General features: G+C 48.5%; 1 pseudogene; it reads left to right on the forward strand.

Annotated features, from left to right (window-relative positions):
* Positions 1 to 1125: 1125 nt before the first annotated feature.
* On the forward strand, positions 1126 to 6958 carry LOC127198060 (high mobility group protein B1-like; annotated as a pseudogene).
* Positions 6959 to 16656: the final 9698 nt, after the last annotated feature.

Genomic DNA, 16656 nt, shown 5'->3' on the forward strand with positions numbered 1-16656 from the left:
AGTGATCCGCCTGCCTCTGCTTCCCGAGTGCTGGGATTAAAGGTGTGCGCCACCACTCCCGGCCTCTCTAACTTTTTTTTTTTTTTTTTTTTTGAGACAAGGCCTGCTGGATATTTTCATGTCAACTTGACACAAGCTAAAGTCACCTGAGAGGAGGGGACTGTAAGACTGAGACCTCTAGAGAGATCTCTAGTCTATTCCTGGAGTCCCTTCTGAGAGACAGAGTCCTTGTCGATGCAAATGCATAGGAATTTATTGAGCCAACGCAACAAGGTCTGCCAACTCTGTCGAGTTGGAGACCCTGAGAAGCAGAGGCATGGACTTTTTATACGTTTTAGACAGAGAAATGAATTTTACAGTACATTATTGGTTGAAGCAGTCACAGGAACTTTATTAGTTGGGAGGGGTAAGTACATTCCTGGGAAAGTAGAAATTTTAAACACAAGCTGTAACACAAACCTGCTGTCCTAGGGTCAAGCTGGACTCTGTCACACACATAGTGATATCGCTGTCTGTCCTTGGTTCAAGCTGGACCCTACACAAGCTGGCTGTCCTTGGTTCAAGCTGGACTCTTTAAGCAGAGGAGATTTACAGACTCTGGCCTTAATAGGGGTCCTTAAGGGGAGGACTGGGTAGGCCAGCTTTTATATTTACCTAGACTTTGGCCTTAATGGGGGTCCTTAAAGGGGGGGGCCCTGGTTTCTTTAGGATGTCAATGAAGAAAATATCTCCATAAGACTGGGCTGTAGGCAAGCCTGTAGGACATTTTCTTAATTACTGATTGACAGGGGAGAGCCCAGCTCATTGTGGGCGGTGCCATTCCTGGGCCCCTGGTCCTGGGTTCTATAAGAGAGCAGGTTGAGCAAGCCATGAGGAGCAAGCCAGTGAGCAGCACCCCCTCCATGGCCTCTGGTTCAGCTCCTGCCTCCGGGTCCCTGCCCCGCTTGCATCCCTGTCCTGACTTCCAGTGATGGTGAGCTCTGCTGAGGAAGAGTGAGCTCAAGAAACTCTTTCCTCTACTTTGAGCTCCATAGAGACAGCGCCAAGGCGAGTGCGAGCTGGACGAGCACCGAGCCAGACAGACACCAGGTGACTGTGAGCCTCACGGATAAAAATCAACTAAACATGAACAAAGGAGGTCCTAAGAAGCCAATAGGCAAAATGTCTTCATATGTATTCTTTGTGTAAACCTGTGGGGAGGAGCATAAGAAGAGGCACTTGGATGCTTCTGTCAGCTTCTCAGAGTTCTCCAAGAAGTGCTCAGAGAGGAGAAAGACCATGCCGGCTAAAGAAAAGGGGAAATTTGAAGACATGGCAAAGGCTGACAAGGCTCGTTATGAAAGAGAAATGAAAACCTACATCCACCCCCACCCCCACCCCGCCAAAGGGGTTACCAAAAAGAAGTTCAAGGACCCCAGTACACCCAAGAGGCCTCCTTCAGTCTTCTTGCTCTGTTCTGAGTACCGCCCCAAAATCACGGGAGAACACCCTGGTTTATCCATTGGTGATGTTGCAAAGAAGGTAGGAGAGATGTGGAACAAGACACTGAGGATGACAAGCAGCCCAGTGAGAAGAAGGCTGCCAGGCGGCCAGAGAGCCTGATGAAGCAAAAAGGGCGTGGCCAAAGCTGAACAGAGCAAGAAAAAAGAAGAGGAAGATGAGGAGGAAGAGGAAAAAGATGACGATGATTAATAAATTGGCTTTAGCGCAGGTTTTTTTCTTGTCTATATTTAACGCAACTCACTCCTTTTAAAGAAAAAAAATTGAAATATAAGGCTGTGAAAGATTCACTTTTAAACTGTACAGTGTCTTTTTTCTTTTTGCATAGTTAACACACTACCAAACCTGTCTTTAGCTAGCCCTGTCCTGGCGGTATTTTCCATGGCCACTGACCTTGCCTGGTACAGTCTGGGGGTTGTAAATTGGCATGGAAATTAAAGGAGGTTCTTGGTGCACAGCACAAATTAGTTATACATGGGGACGGTAGAGTTTTTTTCTTTTTTTGTTTTGTTTTGTTTCCATCTTCAGTTGTCTGTGATGCAGCTTATATGAAGATAATTGTTGTTCTGTTAAATGAATACCACTCTGTAATTGAAAAAAAAAAATTGCAACTGTTTTGTTGACACTCTGAATGCTTCTAAGTAAATACAATTTTTTTTATTAAAATAAAATAAACTCTTTCCTCCCCAACTTGCTTTTCTGTCATGATGTTTCATTGTGGCAGTGGAAGCTCTAAGACACGGGGTCACCCACTAGAACTGGAGCTTGCTGACTGAGCTAGCCTGGCTGGCCCTCGAGCCCCTGAGATCCTCTGCCACACGCCTCTTTCATCTTGACAGTACAACGCTGGGATTACAGGCACATGGTTCTGCCACCAGCTTTTACATAGACACTGCTGTCTAGGCGTAGAACTCAGGTGTCCATGCCTGGCCAGCAGATACTTGACTAGCAGCCATCTCCCCTAATGCAGAGCATCCCTACAACAGTGGTAGGGAGTGGTTCCAGCTACGAGCCCAGTCTTCCTAGTGGCCTCTACACCACCATCCCAACCCCAGGCACATCACTGATTGCGTTCTGTCCAGCCCTTCCCCCCACGTGCAAGTCCAATAGCTCTGACTTACAGGCACCTCACAATCCAAGGGTCTTGCTTCTCCCCTTACTGTATTAAAACTAAGGACAGAGCTCTAGTGATCGAGATTAAGCCTGTCGGCCCTTCCGCCCTCCACACGCCCCGCCCCTCCCGGCTCCCCGCCCCCACCCAAGCCCCGCCATCTCCGTCATTTCCCAGCTGCGTGAAGTTCAACCACAGTGAATGTCCGCGAACTTTCCAGGAACCCACTCACCTCTAGTCTCGCTGTGGTATTGATCTCTCTGGCCTGGACAGCCCTTCAGTCCTCTCTTCCCATGACTTATCCAGCAGAGCCTTGGCAAGCCCCCACCCATCTCCACCCATCCTATCGTTAGATGACTGTCTCCCTAGTTGCTTCCTCTTCAGCCCTGGAGTCTCTGGAAGCAGTTCTGGTTCGTCAAAGTGACTGAGAATATAACCCTTGGGGCAGGTCTCCTTGGGATCAGACTCCCAGTGGCTTTCTCCTTAACGCACTGCCTGAAGTACCCCCCCCCCTCCATCCCCCACCCCATTTAGCTCCTACTCTAGTCCTATCCTGGCCCCTGGCACCCTCCCTGGGAAGTCTTTTGTAAATCCCTGCACTTGAATCCCCTTGTCTGGATTGCTTCTGTGCCTCCCACCCCTGCCCCTCCCCCTTGGTCCTCTGTGGCCTGCCCCATCCCATCCTTTGACAGGCCCACTTAATTACCTCCAGGGAGATAGAAGTTCACTCAGGGAACTCATCTGAGAAATTGGGGCCTGGGATTAGACTCTGTCACCTGATCCCAAGGCCTTCCCTCTGAATCCCTGCAGCAGCAGCAGCGACACCTTTGATTAGCAGGTCTCTGCTTCTCCAGGCTTTTTCCCAGCAATGCGCCTCAGGCTGATTTCAGCCCTCACTGGCATTGCCTCCTTAGCCATCTGAACTACATTGCACACTGTCATACAGGTGTCACCTACCTTCAGCAGCTTCTTTCCCTGAGGCTCTGGGATGAGAACGCCTTTGAGCCCCCACCCCCACCCCGCCCAGTAGTCTGTCATCCCAGTGGCCTGTAATTCTGATCACATGTCTGTAAGTTCTTAAAGCCCAATCCTGAGCTCACAGCTTAGGGGGCCCTCGGGACACATGCCTGAAATACATGAACAAATGAGTGAATGAATGAATGAACAAATAAATGAATGCTGCATATTCAGTACCCACATCCATATTCATCCTAGTCACTAGCTCTGCATGAAAGCATTCAGCAGGTGCCCTGCTCTCTGGAACTCAGCCTTCTGTCAAGGACTCTGAGAAGCAGGCCCAGCCCTATTTCTCAGGACTTCCCAGTTACCTGCCTTGAACCGCAGATTAACCAAACTCTACGAGAGTCTGGCCAGTTTCTGCATAGATTTTCATTTCTTCATTCTTGACATCACTTCCCTACCCATCTAACACAGTCCACCCACCCAACCTCATCTATCCGATTCCTATCCACTCACCCACCCATCCACCCAAGCACACATGCATCTTATCCAACAGAATTTTCGTGTGTGTGTGTGTGTGTGTGTGTGTGTGTGTGTGTGTGTGTGTGTGTCTCCCACCACTCCCAGCAAAGAAATGAAATACAGGTTTCAAAGTCTTTATCAAAGGGCATGGCATACAACAAGAAGCCTAAGATAGCTATTATTGTACACGGCCCTGGGTCTACACTAAGCTTGATAGTGCATGCCTGCCATCCCAGCACTCAGAAGCCAAGGTGGGAGGATTGTGAGTATCGGGCCAGCCTGGCCTATGAAGTGAGGCCTTAGCTCAACAAAGTAAATAAATAAATAGAACTTTAAAACCCCAAGTCAAAACCAAATAAAACCCTTGAGTTTACCAAGCACTTTGCAAATGGCAGACACTTGACAGTGCTGGGTCAGGCTAGGTGCCGGCGAGGAAGATTGTGTCTCTCAGAGCCACACGTGGGAGCAATAATCTGTCTTTTTATCTTGTGCAGCAAAAATACCAGGATTGTCAGACTAGAACTAGGGAGACATACAAGCAATTAATTAGACCCCTACCTCAGCTCTTGGTGCTCTTGCTTGCCTCCTCCGGCTTAGCTTCCCATCTCTCTCTTAGCTGAGAAGGCGAGGCAGCAGGTTTCTGAGATGGGCTGAAATATTACACCCATAATTATAGCCCAGCTGAGGTTTTTTTCCCTCCCTTTTGCTCATTTTATTTAGCATGGCAAATAGTGTATCTGATTACAGCCATTCATGTCTTCCTTATGAAAAGGGGTTTATCACACCCTGCAGAAGGGATCAGCCTGCACTGGGGAAATTTATTCAGGCTAAGAAAACCCTCTGTAGGCTTCTGGAGGGAAGTGGTGGGTGGCAGGGCAATGCCTCGTGGCATGGAGCAACTTAGGACGGAGAGAATGAAAGTGTAGCCTGTTCTCTTTCCTCCACTGTCCCCACTGGCATATGCCCTGTCCCCTCCTCTTTTCCTGTGCCCTACCGTTCCTACATCCACCCCTTGCAAAAAAAAAAAAAAAAAAAACACCCTCATCTTTCTCTTCCACTTAAACCTTTACAATGCAAGTGTGGCGTGCTGGCTGACCCCACGTGGCTTTACAAGATCTCAAACAAGCTGGAAACATCTTGTGCCCTCATAGACTCTTTCTAGCTATAAAGACAAGAAATTATAATTACAATAAAATTAAGATGATATAATTTCATGTCATGATGTTGCCAAACTTGGAGTCACAGTCTGTACCCCAAGGAGACAGGTTCTGCCACCTCTCCTCAAGAAGAAATTAAGCAAGTTAATAGAAAAACTGCAGGAAAAATGAGATTTATTCAAATGTGCCCACTTTGGAAAGAGGAACAAAGAACCCCAGTGACTTACTTCAAGTCCATCTTCGGGGTGCAGAAGTGAGGTTAAATTGAAAGGACGCCACTGGGATGTGTGCATATAAACTGTGGTCCCATCCCACTGACCCATCCTTGTCTGTGTTCCAGTGTCTCCTACACGGTGGTTGACAAGTTGTCTGAAGTGTGTGGAATCTCTTTCTGGGATGCAAGCTGCTCTGTGTTTCTTCCAGCCTGAGATTCCTGGGGGGGACTGGGCTGGAGCGGGGACGCTGAGAGGGACAGAGCAAGGAATCCCAGTTCCCATTTGTTTCAATAGTCTGACAGTCAGAGGGAGGGACACAGTTGTCTCTTTAAAATATATTCACTTATTCCAGGCCAGTTACAATGACCTGTGCATTAATAAATAATAAGAATAAATAAATCAATAATAACAGTAAATATTAAGTGACCTTTCCAACAAGGTTTATCCTGATCACCCTACTTAAAATTATAGCCCCAGGCCTGGCATGGTGGCACACATTTTGCATCTTGGGAACTGAGACAAGAGGGCCAAGAGTTTGATACCAGCCTGGGCTAGAGCATTCTGCTAGCAGAGATGATCCTTCTCAAAACAAGCTGACAAATAAAACAAGTGTATCCCCTCTATCAGTGGTGATCACCCTTAATCTGCTGTACAGAGCCAATGTCACCTTCTAGAGTAGATATACTTTACTTAATACATTCATTACCTGTCTGCTCCTCCTCTCTGCTCCCTCCAAGAAAGAGGAGGAGTGTTGTCAATGGTATTGGCTCTAGCCACCAATATATCTAGTAGAGTACCCTGTCAGTGTCTCCCAGCCAGGGGAACAGTTGACCTCTAAGGACATGTGACAACATAGGGAGACATTTGAATGGTCACAGCTGGGAGGAGCTTGCTTGCAGTATCTGGTGAATAGAAGTCATGGATGCTGCTCGGCCTCCCATGATGCACTTCCCCTAACACAGAGCCATCGTTGCCAAAGGCACAAAATGCCAAGACCAAGAGGCTCCTGCAGGAGCATGTGAGAGTATCTAGTAAGGGGTTCAAGTTCATGGTGGTGACCTCAGAAAGCCCTGTGAGAAGGAGGCATGCTCTCAGAGCTAGGGGACGCTGTGGAATGGTACAGAAGGCAGGCTAGATGCTATTTTACATGAAGTGGGAGGCCACAGGTCAGATTTGAATGTGAACTTCTATTATGAAAGAGAAATCTGGTTCCCACTCAGGGCAGCTTAGGAGACTGGAACGGAAGCAGCATTCCTGGGCAGGAGATGACACAGAGACTCCTGCTGGAAATGTGGGGGCTGAGCTGGTGACTGGAGGAACAAGGTGAGACATGGGCCAGTCGGGGAGATGTCTGCAAGACAGAGGCACGAAACTTGCCACTAAGTTGGGTGTTGAAAGGGGGGCAACTCTTTGATTTGGAAAAAAAGGAGGAGGAGGAGGCGGTGATGGAGGAGGAGAAGGAGGAAGAAAAGGAGGAGGAGGAGACAGGGGAGGAGGAGGAGAAGGGGAAGAAGAAGAAGACGACAACAACTGGAAAGAGCGGAGGAAAGAGGGAAGGAGCAAGCAACAAGGGAGGACATATGAACAGTCCATTGTACTATATGGTGCTTAGTCTTGAATGTCATTTTAATTGGAATTAGAATCGCCATGAAAAGAAGAGGCCATGAGAGTGCTTTTAGAAAGGGTTAACTAAGTGTCTTAGCTACATTTCTACTGTTGTTAAGAGACACCAGAGCAAAGGAAACTTAGAAAGCATATAACTGGGGCCTTATTTACAGCTTCAGACAGTGAACCCACGGCCGTTATAGCCGGGAGCATGGCGGCAGGCAGGCCGACGTGGAGCTGCAGCAGCACTGAGAGCTTACGGATGACCCTACAGCGTAAGGCAGAGAGAACTAAATGAAACGGTGTCGGCTTCTGAAACCTCAAAGGCCGCCTCCCTGTGACACACGTCCTCCATCAACACCATCCTTCCCAAACACTTCCACCAACAGGGGAGCAAGCATTCTAGAATGGTCTGTGGAGGTGATTCTCATTCAAAGCACGGCACTGAGGAAGGAAGACCTACCTTAACTGCTGGGGGCCCAGAGAAAGGAACTGAGCACCAGCACTCATCTCTTCCTGCTTCCCGACTGCCAACAGAACAGTAACCACACCACCTCATACCCCACCGTGGACTGTAAGCGCTCTTGAATCAGGAGCTGCGCAAAGCCCCTCCTCCCTTAGGTTACCTCCACAACCACGAGGAGAGTGCATAAGGTGCGCACTGAGGGCGATCTGGCCTGCAGTCTAGTCTCAACCTGGTTGGCTAAATTTTCTTAACAAATATATTTTATTATGAACTTATTAACCAAGAGTACATCACTTATAACCCAACTAACTGAAACAATAGAAGAGGATTAAAGAATACAATAAAAAAAAAAACCGTAAGGATATCAGTTCTGAGGAATGATTCTCATGGTGTAATCAGCAAGATTTCTTCTGCTGGAACCTGGAGTAACCAGAACCCGGAACCTCAGCAGGAGCCTGGAGCCCCAAAGCCCTCCCTTGAGTGTTTTTCTCTAGGAGCATCTCGAAGTGGAGCTATGAGCAACCAAAACTATCCCAAGTCTCCAAAAGCCCCACCTCCAGTTCTGGGCTCATTTATATATCTCCTCCCAGAGTCTGTTCATGGATCTTTTCAGCTGGCAACAATTAAACTCCCACACAAGGTGGTTTGTCTTCTAGTGGATTAACATCACCTGTTCTCTCACAAGACCGTTCCCCCATCACACACTTGGGATCATAACAAAAATAGGTTTATCTCTCCTTCACAGCCTGGTTCTCTTTGTACGTCAGAGTGGATCCTTGTGGACTAGCCAGAATTCCCTGTCTTTCATTTACCACGCATGTGGAAGACATAAGAATATTCTGTGTAGCGTGTCTCAGGGGTGTGGGGCAACCTAGCCCTACCTTCAGGAGCTTACTCCCTAGGGCAGGAGACGAGCCTGTAAATAAGGCAAATAGGAGATGAGCTGTAAAATGCCTCAACCTCCCCTAAAATCACACATCGTAAAGACCAGGAAGAAGGGGAGCTGATGACAGTGCGGAGCGAGTTGTGTAATCTGATGGGGAGGGATTTCCAGCAGGAACTCACCTGACCCAGGAGATGGAGAAATTGCAGGTTCCCAGTGGGCCCAGAAACATTGGAATGGGCCATGCACCCACAAATCAAATGTATATGTGCCCCTGTTCCTCACAGTTTCCCTGAGCAGAACCAGGGAGAAGAGAGACCGCACAGCCCTCAAGAGCGAACTCAGCAGGGTGTGTTTCTAGCAACAGCAACGGGTTGGTTTTTATGATGCCTGGTTAACCAAAGAAGTCAAGTTGGCTTTTCGATTGTATTGGTGAGCGTCTATGATGGGCAACTGACGTTAAGGAGGTGTGAACCTCCTGTCAATGCGGTTGACAATATTGATGACTGATTCCTCCTAGATGATAATGTCTGTGGCTCATCTAAGGAGTCTACCATCTGTAAGAGTTGTAAGATTGTGATTATCTTAGTTTCATTTTGTGAGGCTGTAATAAAATATCGTCACAGGGGCTGGAGAGGAGGCTCAGTGGCTCAGAGCATTAACTGCTACTGCAGAGGACATGGGTTCTGTTCCCAGGTCAGGCAGCTCACAACAGACTGTTAAGTCTCATTACAGGAGGAGCTAACTCCTTCTTCTAGCCTGCCTCTGCAGCACCTTCTGGGTACTGCAAGCACACGGTACACATTCAAACAGACAGGAACACACACACACACATACACATAAAAAGTAAGTACATCTTGTAAAAGAATTTAAAAAAGTATCCCGATAAATCACCTTAATAGAGAAAGGCTCTATTTACCTCACAGTTCTGGGTTACAGTCTAGCATTGTGAGGAAGTCAGGGCAGCAAAAACCTGAAGCAGCTGAACAGCCACATTCACAGTCAGGAGCAGAGAGCAGCAATTAAAAATGCATGGGTTCTAGCACTCGGCTCGCTTTCTCCTTTTCATTCAGACCATGAAGTGGCACTGCCCACCCACATTGAGCACAGGCCTTCCCATCTCAATAGAGCAAGGAAATCGCTCACAGGCGATTCTAGACTGTGTACGTTGACAGTTAAAACCAGCCATTACTATGTGATTTTACTGACAAGCATGGTGTCGGGATTAGCAGTTACTGTTAAGAAAGCGCTTTTGACGGCACCGATCTTTTGGTGTGAGCTACACTGATGGCAGTGGCAGTGACCATACTGCTTGTGATTAGTGATGGTGTCCATATCTAAATAGCGCTGGTACCAATATTGCTAACCCTGATCCTGACATTGGCAATGCCAACATTAGCAATGAGACTGATGCCATAGATGACATTGAGAATGTTTCAAAGATGCTACACCAGACTAGGGAGATGAGTCAGCTGATAACTATCTGGCAAGCATATGGACCTGAATTTAGACCCCAGCATCCACATAAAAGTGGGTGTAGAAGCAAGCATCTGTAACGCCAGTGCTGAGGAGTCAGAGACACGCGGATCCCTGTAGCTTATTGGCTGGCCAACCTAGATGAACCAATGCACTCTGGGTTCTGTGAGAGACACTCACTCAAAAAAAGAAAAAAAAAAGAAAGAAAAAAAGGTAGAAAGCAATTGAAGAGGACACCTGATGTTGACTTCTGGTTTCCTTGTGCATGCACATGTGCACAGGCATCCACATGCATACATGCACATGACTACACAGAGAGATGCTAGTGTGCATCTTGGTGACGCCTACGTCATGAAAACGGTCATGCTCAGCTCATGAGAGCTATCATCTGTGCTACAATCCTGGTGATGGATAGCATTGTGATTGGAAGCCTTCTCTAGAAACAGATGCCGAGTTTGAATCCAGAGCCAGGCACCGACTGTTGTGTGGCTTCCAAAAAGTTACTTAGCCACTTTGGCCCTCAGTCATCTCATTTATTAAATGTGAATAACTGGAGTGGTGCCAATCTCCTAGGATGGCAGCGAGGGTTAAATAACACCCGACCCTTGAAACACTGGAATCCGTAGAACATACCATGAAATTAACAGCGTGCTGATGGGGAGGGCGAGATGAATTTGCCAATAATGGCTCTGATGATTCTCTTGATGATGCAATTAAGGATCATTTATTAGTTATATGACCTCAGTGATTGTGATAAAGCTATTGATAGTGACGAGACTGAGAGCCATGATTACAATTATGATCAATGGCAACAGTGTGGGTAGAGTGTTAAATGTGCACCAGACAGCCAAGGGCTCAATTTTCAACCCCGCCTCCTCCATCCTCCATAACCTTGGTCACATCATAGCGCTTGGCGGCTGGAAGGCCACATGGAGCTTACCTAATCCACCTGCTCGGTTGACAGATGAGGCAATTCTGGTCCAGAGAGATGAGGTAAGTGGCCACAGCTCCCCTATCTGTCCCTTTTCCGCCTCAGTCTCTCAGATGGATTCCTGTGCTGTGCATGCGTGTGTGCCTGTGTGTGTGTGCATTCACGACTACATGTATATGTGTGTGTGTTCACGAGTACATGTATATGTGTGTGTCCATGCATGTAGGACACACATATCTTCTGGGCATCTTCCCAGCAGCAGAGCACTGGTTTGCAAAGAGCTATTTTGTGGGAAGTTGGGCCCTGGGTGTTCTTCAGCAATCTTTCTCTTCTCCTTGGACAAGCAGAGGCTGACGCTGGCTGCTGATTGGCTGTGGCCAGACAAGGAGTTGAAATGGGTAATATTTGCCTAGTTTTTAATGTCTGGTGTCTACAGTCTGCACGTCCATCATTCTATTATATTGATGACAGGCAGGCCCAAGCCACAGAGAAGAAACAAATTACCTAATAAATCACGGCCCCAGCATCTAAAGTGGACAGTGTTATTAGACTAAGGGAGAGAGGGATGCTAAGCGATAGGTAGGGCTGCCCGTGAAAATGGTCCAAGCAGGGACTCATCTGTCTATTTCTCCATAAATAATTATACACCACTGATATGCATCTGAGACAGAAGCATGATATGTTATTATTAACTAAACAGTGGGAGGGAGAGCGTGGCAGGCAGGAGAGGGGGAGAGCACAGCGAAACGCAGCAGTGTGCATGATACCCCCAGCTTTGGCAGTGACAGGTAGGGACACGATGACCTAAGCCTCTAGATTCGAAGGCCCAGGGCCCTCATTCTAGGGGAGATGCCGAAAAAAAAAAAAAAAAATGAGGAAAATAATGAAAGGGAGTAAGCTAACACACGCTAAGTTCCCAGTATGTTCCACAGCAATAGGTCAGCTCTGTTAGCCCCCGATCCACAAGGGTCTGGAGAGAAGCCATATGCACAGCAGACAAAACCACAACCTGGAGCGGTAAGCAGCACTGCCTGCCTTCGAAAAGCCCCATGCTATGCCATCCTGGACAAGTTACTAAAGCGCACGCGCGTCCCAGCCATTTCCAGGAGGTGGGGGGCGGGGCAATGTTAGCCGAATGCTCAGAAGAATGCCAAATCGCTACATGAGAGGATAGGCACAGGCTTAACGCATCAGCAGCCCGTTTTGAACGTGGAAAGATCCAGGTGCTGGGGAAGGACCACACCCAAGGTCATACAGAAACAAAACACACGTGACATTTAAATCTGTTCCAGAACAACTCTGAAAATGCACACTGTCCCCTACCTGAGGGTGGGAAAAACCTAAAGAACAAGAGATGAAATGTTTTAGGCTCTATGGGCCGTTCCTTTGACAGCTTGAAAGCAGCCAAGCCACCCTGTCTATAAAACTTTATTTGTAGAGACAGGCAGCAGGCAGGATTTGATGGGAGTTTTCAAAGAACTAGACTCCTAGACTTCACTGACAATTTGCCTAAAAGACCTGATGCTCGAACCTGGAATGTGTCACCCCAGACCCCCTCAATCTTCACCGCCCCCACAGCCAACCCCCCCACGCCCGCGTCCCCCGCCACCCCCATCCCCCCTACTCCTTCCTGGGCACTCACTGCCTCTCTGGGCTGGGAGCCTCCTGCAGGTTAGAAGTATTAAGGGAGAGAGCCTAGAGTAAGCTGCACTCTCAGGCAGCAGAGCCAGGAAGTAGTCCCCGCGCCAGCAATCCTCTGTGGGCTCTGCCTAGAAACCCCATGACAATCCTTTGTGGGCTATTAATAAGCAACTTGAACCCATAATCACCCAGTGCTTAGCTTCCTGGCTTTAATTTCCATGGAGGCTGGAGAAACAGCTGCTAAGGAGTTTCCCTGCAGACAATAGCAGCAAACAGCCCCTCGCCCCCACCCCACCCACAGACATCTCTAAGCAGGGGCCTGTACTGCCCGCAGCATCCTTCAGTCTTTGAACTCTCACACACTCAGACCCAGGGGATTGGTCTATGCCTTGTGGAGTTGGAAGAGATGAGCACTGACTCGTCAGAAACCAGCCTGCACGATCCTAGGCCAGGGACAGCCTACTCAAGAGAGCTGCTCTTGAAAGTCCTGGGGCAGGCAGGGAGGGGCTCCTGGCTTCTTGCGCCCACAGCCTCTGTGACCTTCCAGTTCTGAGATAGCGGACAGCCCCTCCCCCACGTGCCTTCACCCCGCCTCCACGCAGCGGGGCCCCTCCAGGAAGATAATGAGTGCTTACTAGGCCTCATCATCAGAGCCCGTGTTTGCCAGGCAGATAATTTAGAACTTCAGCCGAGTGAAATTGCCTTTGGTTCAGCCTCAGTGACTGAGGCTCCTGGCTGATAGGAAACCTCATCCTGCTGTGCTTCTTCTGTGGGAAAGGCACTGGGGTAGGGGTGGGAGACTTGCATATTCAATTCAGCCTACTAATTTAAAAGAAAAATCACAAAGGAAAACAAATAAACCTAGCTGAGTACCTGGCTGCCTTGGAATCAGTGGGCTGAGGGGTGAGTTCTGCCAGCTAGGGAATGAGCCGTGGGCGGGTAACTACTCTCAGCTGAACTTCCAACCCTACTATAGAAGACTTGGCTCCAGTCCTACAAGGCCTGAAAATGGGCGCTTGGACAGTTAGACAATGTGGGGCAGAGATGAGCTCGGCTGGTAAAGTACTTGGCCTTTCATGGATGGTGATTGGGGCCATGAACAAACTGGGTGTGGAGATGAACAACCTCAGCTCTGAGTGCTCTGTCTTGCCAGCCAGTCCAACAGGCAAGGCCCGCACCAGTGCAAGGTCTTGTTCTTGTTTTAAAAAAAGTTGATGAACCAGGCGTGGTGGCATATGCCTTTAATCCCAGTACTCAGGAGGCAGAGGCAGGCAGATCTCTGAGTTTAAGACCAGCCTGGTCTACAAAGCAACCAGGACAACGAGGGCTACACAGAGAAACTCTACCTCAGAAATCCAAAATATAATAAAATAAATAAACAAAAGTTGATGGGTGCACATGCACACATGAACAGCTATACATACACACACACACACACACAAATCAGCAAGGTAATAACATTGTGGATTAATAAACTGAATATAAAGTTCGCTATCTACTGGGGCTGGGTTCAAATCCTATTTCCCCACAAGTCCTTTTACTATGTGTGTTATATATAAAAATTAAAGATTAATGATAGAATACAAGGTACCAGGCAGATATTATGTATATGGAATTTATTAGATGAACATGGGGAGAGAAGGAAAAGGGGAAGGGGTACCCCAGAGAGAGAGGAGAGAGAGAAGAGGTAGAGAGAGGTAGAGAGACAGAGAGAGGTAGAGAGATAGAGCCATGTGGAGGGTATGTTTTATATGGCCCAGGGCAGGGCCACGCCCCCGTGGCAGGTAAGCAGTGATATCACAGGTAGACAGACTAAAATAAAATCCTAACAACTCACACCAAGGTCAAGCATGGGGAAAACCAAGGATAGAAGTCCTGCCCTGCAAAGCCTTTGGGTGGAACTTCAATCCCAGCACAGAAGGCAACAGCAAGGGCCTGTTTTGCTAGAACCCAGAGTCAGAAGCCTTGGACTGGAGCCAAAGAAGTGACATCGCCTACTGAGTTCTGTCTGTTCTTCACCTCCCCTGTATCCCTCCATCCATCAACTTTCTGGGCATCCATGACAAACAGGCCCTTGACCAAGTGCCTGAGAAACAGACGTGGCTCGGTGGCTCGGCTCTCTACCCTTGGGTGGGCAGGAAACAAATCTAACCTGTGTTGCTAACAGCAAGAAAGTCTGCTCCAGTACAGTGGGGCCCACAAGAGGGAGGGGATGGGTGATGGGGTTGGAGAGAGGCCACTGGGGTAATGACAATGATTTTGGTGGCCTTGGGCACACTACTCCTGCTCCCTGTACCTGTGCCTCAGCATCTGTCCACGAAGTTCAATTCTCCCAGCAGCAGCACAGCTGACTTCCTCAGAGGGTGATGTCAACTCAGAAGCAAAGGTGACCTGAGACATTAGCATGATAGACATATGTAAGGGGCATCCTAAGAGCAACAGCCACCAGACAGACTGGAGAAACAGACTGCTGGCGACCTGCACCCCATGCCCAACATGATCATTCAATACTCCTCTTGCACTGCACCACACAGAGCCCAAGCTCTGGGCATCTCTTTCCCAACCATCACAGCATTCAGATTCCACAAATATGACACTGAAACATAGATCTAATGCAAATCCTGATCTGTGGCTGGGCGCCCCCTGCAAGGATACCAAGAACTCACCGGAGCTCACGATCCTTCCATCTGAGGGTGGAAAGGAGAGTCTGGGTTTCCTGACTCTATACACACTGCTCCCAGGGCCCCCTCCACCCCAGGTCAGGCCTCCTGTCTCTCGCCTGCAATGAATAGCATCGTGTGTAATTGATAAATTATGCAAAAGGGTGCCTGGCAGTTTTCTGAAATGTTGGATAGCTCCGAGGCAGCCCCTGGGGACACAGCCTAATTTCATGGAAACCTCACACTCTGTCTGGCCTGTTTTGTGTAAGTCAGATTGATCTAACAAGGCTCTGGAGAGTTGACGTGACTTCTAATTTCATTCTCTAGGTGAGTTGAGTGAGATATCACGGTGAAGAGGATGTGTCTGGGGGGAGACGGCTCCAGCAGTGGGAGCAATGCCTGCTGTCCGCCTGACAGAGTCTCTGCTTCAGAAGCCAGCCTTCTCCCCACTGGGGGAGGGGCAGCATGTCCACCAGAGGGAAGAGTAGGCAAATAAACCAGAGCCCTTAGAAAGGAAGATGCGTGGCAGGACCAAGGGATGCTGGCTGCCTTTTCTGCTGGGAGCACTCCAGCCGCCCCTAGGGATGACAACATTGATCTCAAAGGTTCAGGCTCAGCTGAGCTCCTCTCCTCAGGTCTCTCTGGCTGAGCTAAGATGGCCAGAGCATCCATGGGGACTGGCTATGTGTTAAGCTCCAAAGAAAGTGTATGCTCAGGTTAGAAACAGGGCTTGAATCCAGTCATCCTTCCAGAGTCAGTAAGGCTTGTTGCAGCTCACTGGGGTTCATGGGAGGTGTGTTCAAGACTCCTCCCTAATGCTCACAACCACCCTGGGAGACACACGTGACAATCTTGGAGGAAATGAAAAGACAAACCCACAGCCACACAGCTGTTCAGGGACCATGGCTAGGATTCAAACTCAGGGCTGTCTGATACCAAAGCCTGAGCTAGACTTCCTGGGGGGTAGTGTGGGAGAGGGAAATGGTATTTACTGCAGTTTACTAGCAAGCCCATCAGTTGTTTGCTCGGCCAAACTTCTTACACACATGGAGGTATTCGGCTTCATTCTTAAAGATTTGCTGTAGTGTGGGGGATGGTTTAGTCAGCAAAGTGTTTGCCTTGCAAGCAAGAGGACATGAGTTCGAGCCTCAGAACCCACCTAAAATCACCCAAGCATGGTAGCGTGTGTACTACTTGTAATCCCCAAATTGGAGAGATTAGGTTTTTGAGGATTACTAACTGACCAGCTAGCCTAGGCTACTTGATGAATTCCAGGCCAGTAAAAAACCCAGTTGCAAAAGCACAAACAAAGAGAAGAAAAAAGAAAACGAAAAGAAAAGGGTGCCTGAGAAACACCTGAGGTTGCCCTCTGACCTCCGCATCTCCGCAAGCATGCACACACAGGTGCAATATACCCACACACCGTGCCCCCATCCCCAGACACACATCCGATCACTAAGCCAGAGAGGCTGCAAGGTGTTCTGGCCTTAGAATCAAGAGACCTGAGCTACAGCCCAGGGCCCAGCTAA

Source organism: Acomys russatus, chromosome 14, assembly GCF_903995435.1.
Source record: "Acomys russatus chromosome 14, mAcoRus1.1, whole genome shotgun sequence".
Taxonomy (NCBI): Eukaryota; Metazoa; Chordata; class Mammalia; order Rodentia; family Muridae; genus Acomys; species Acomys russatus.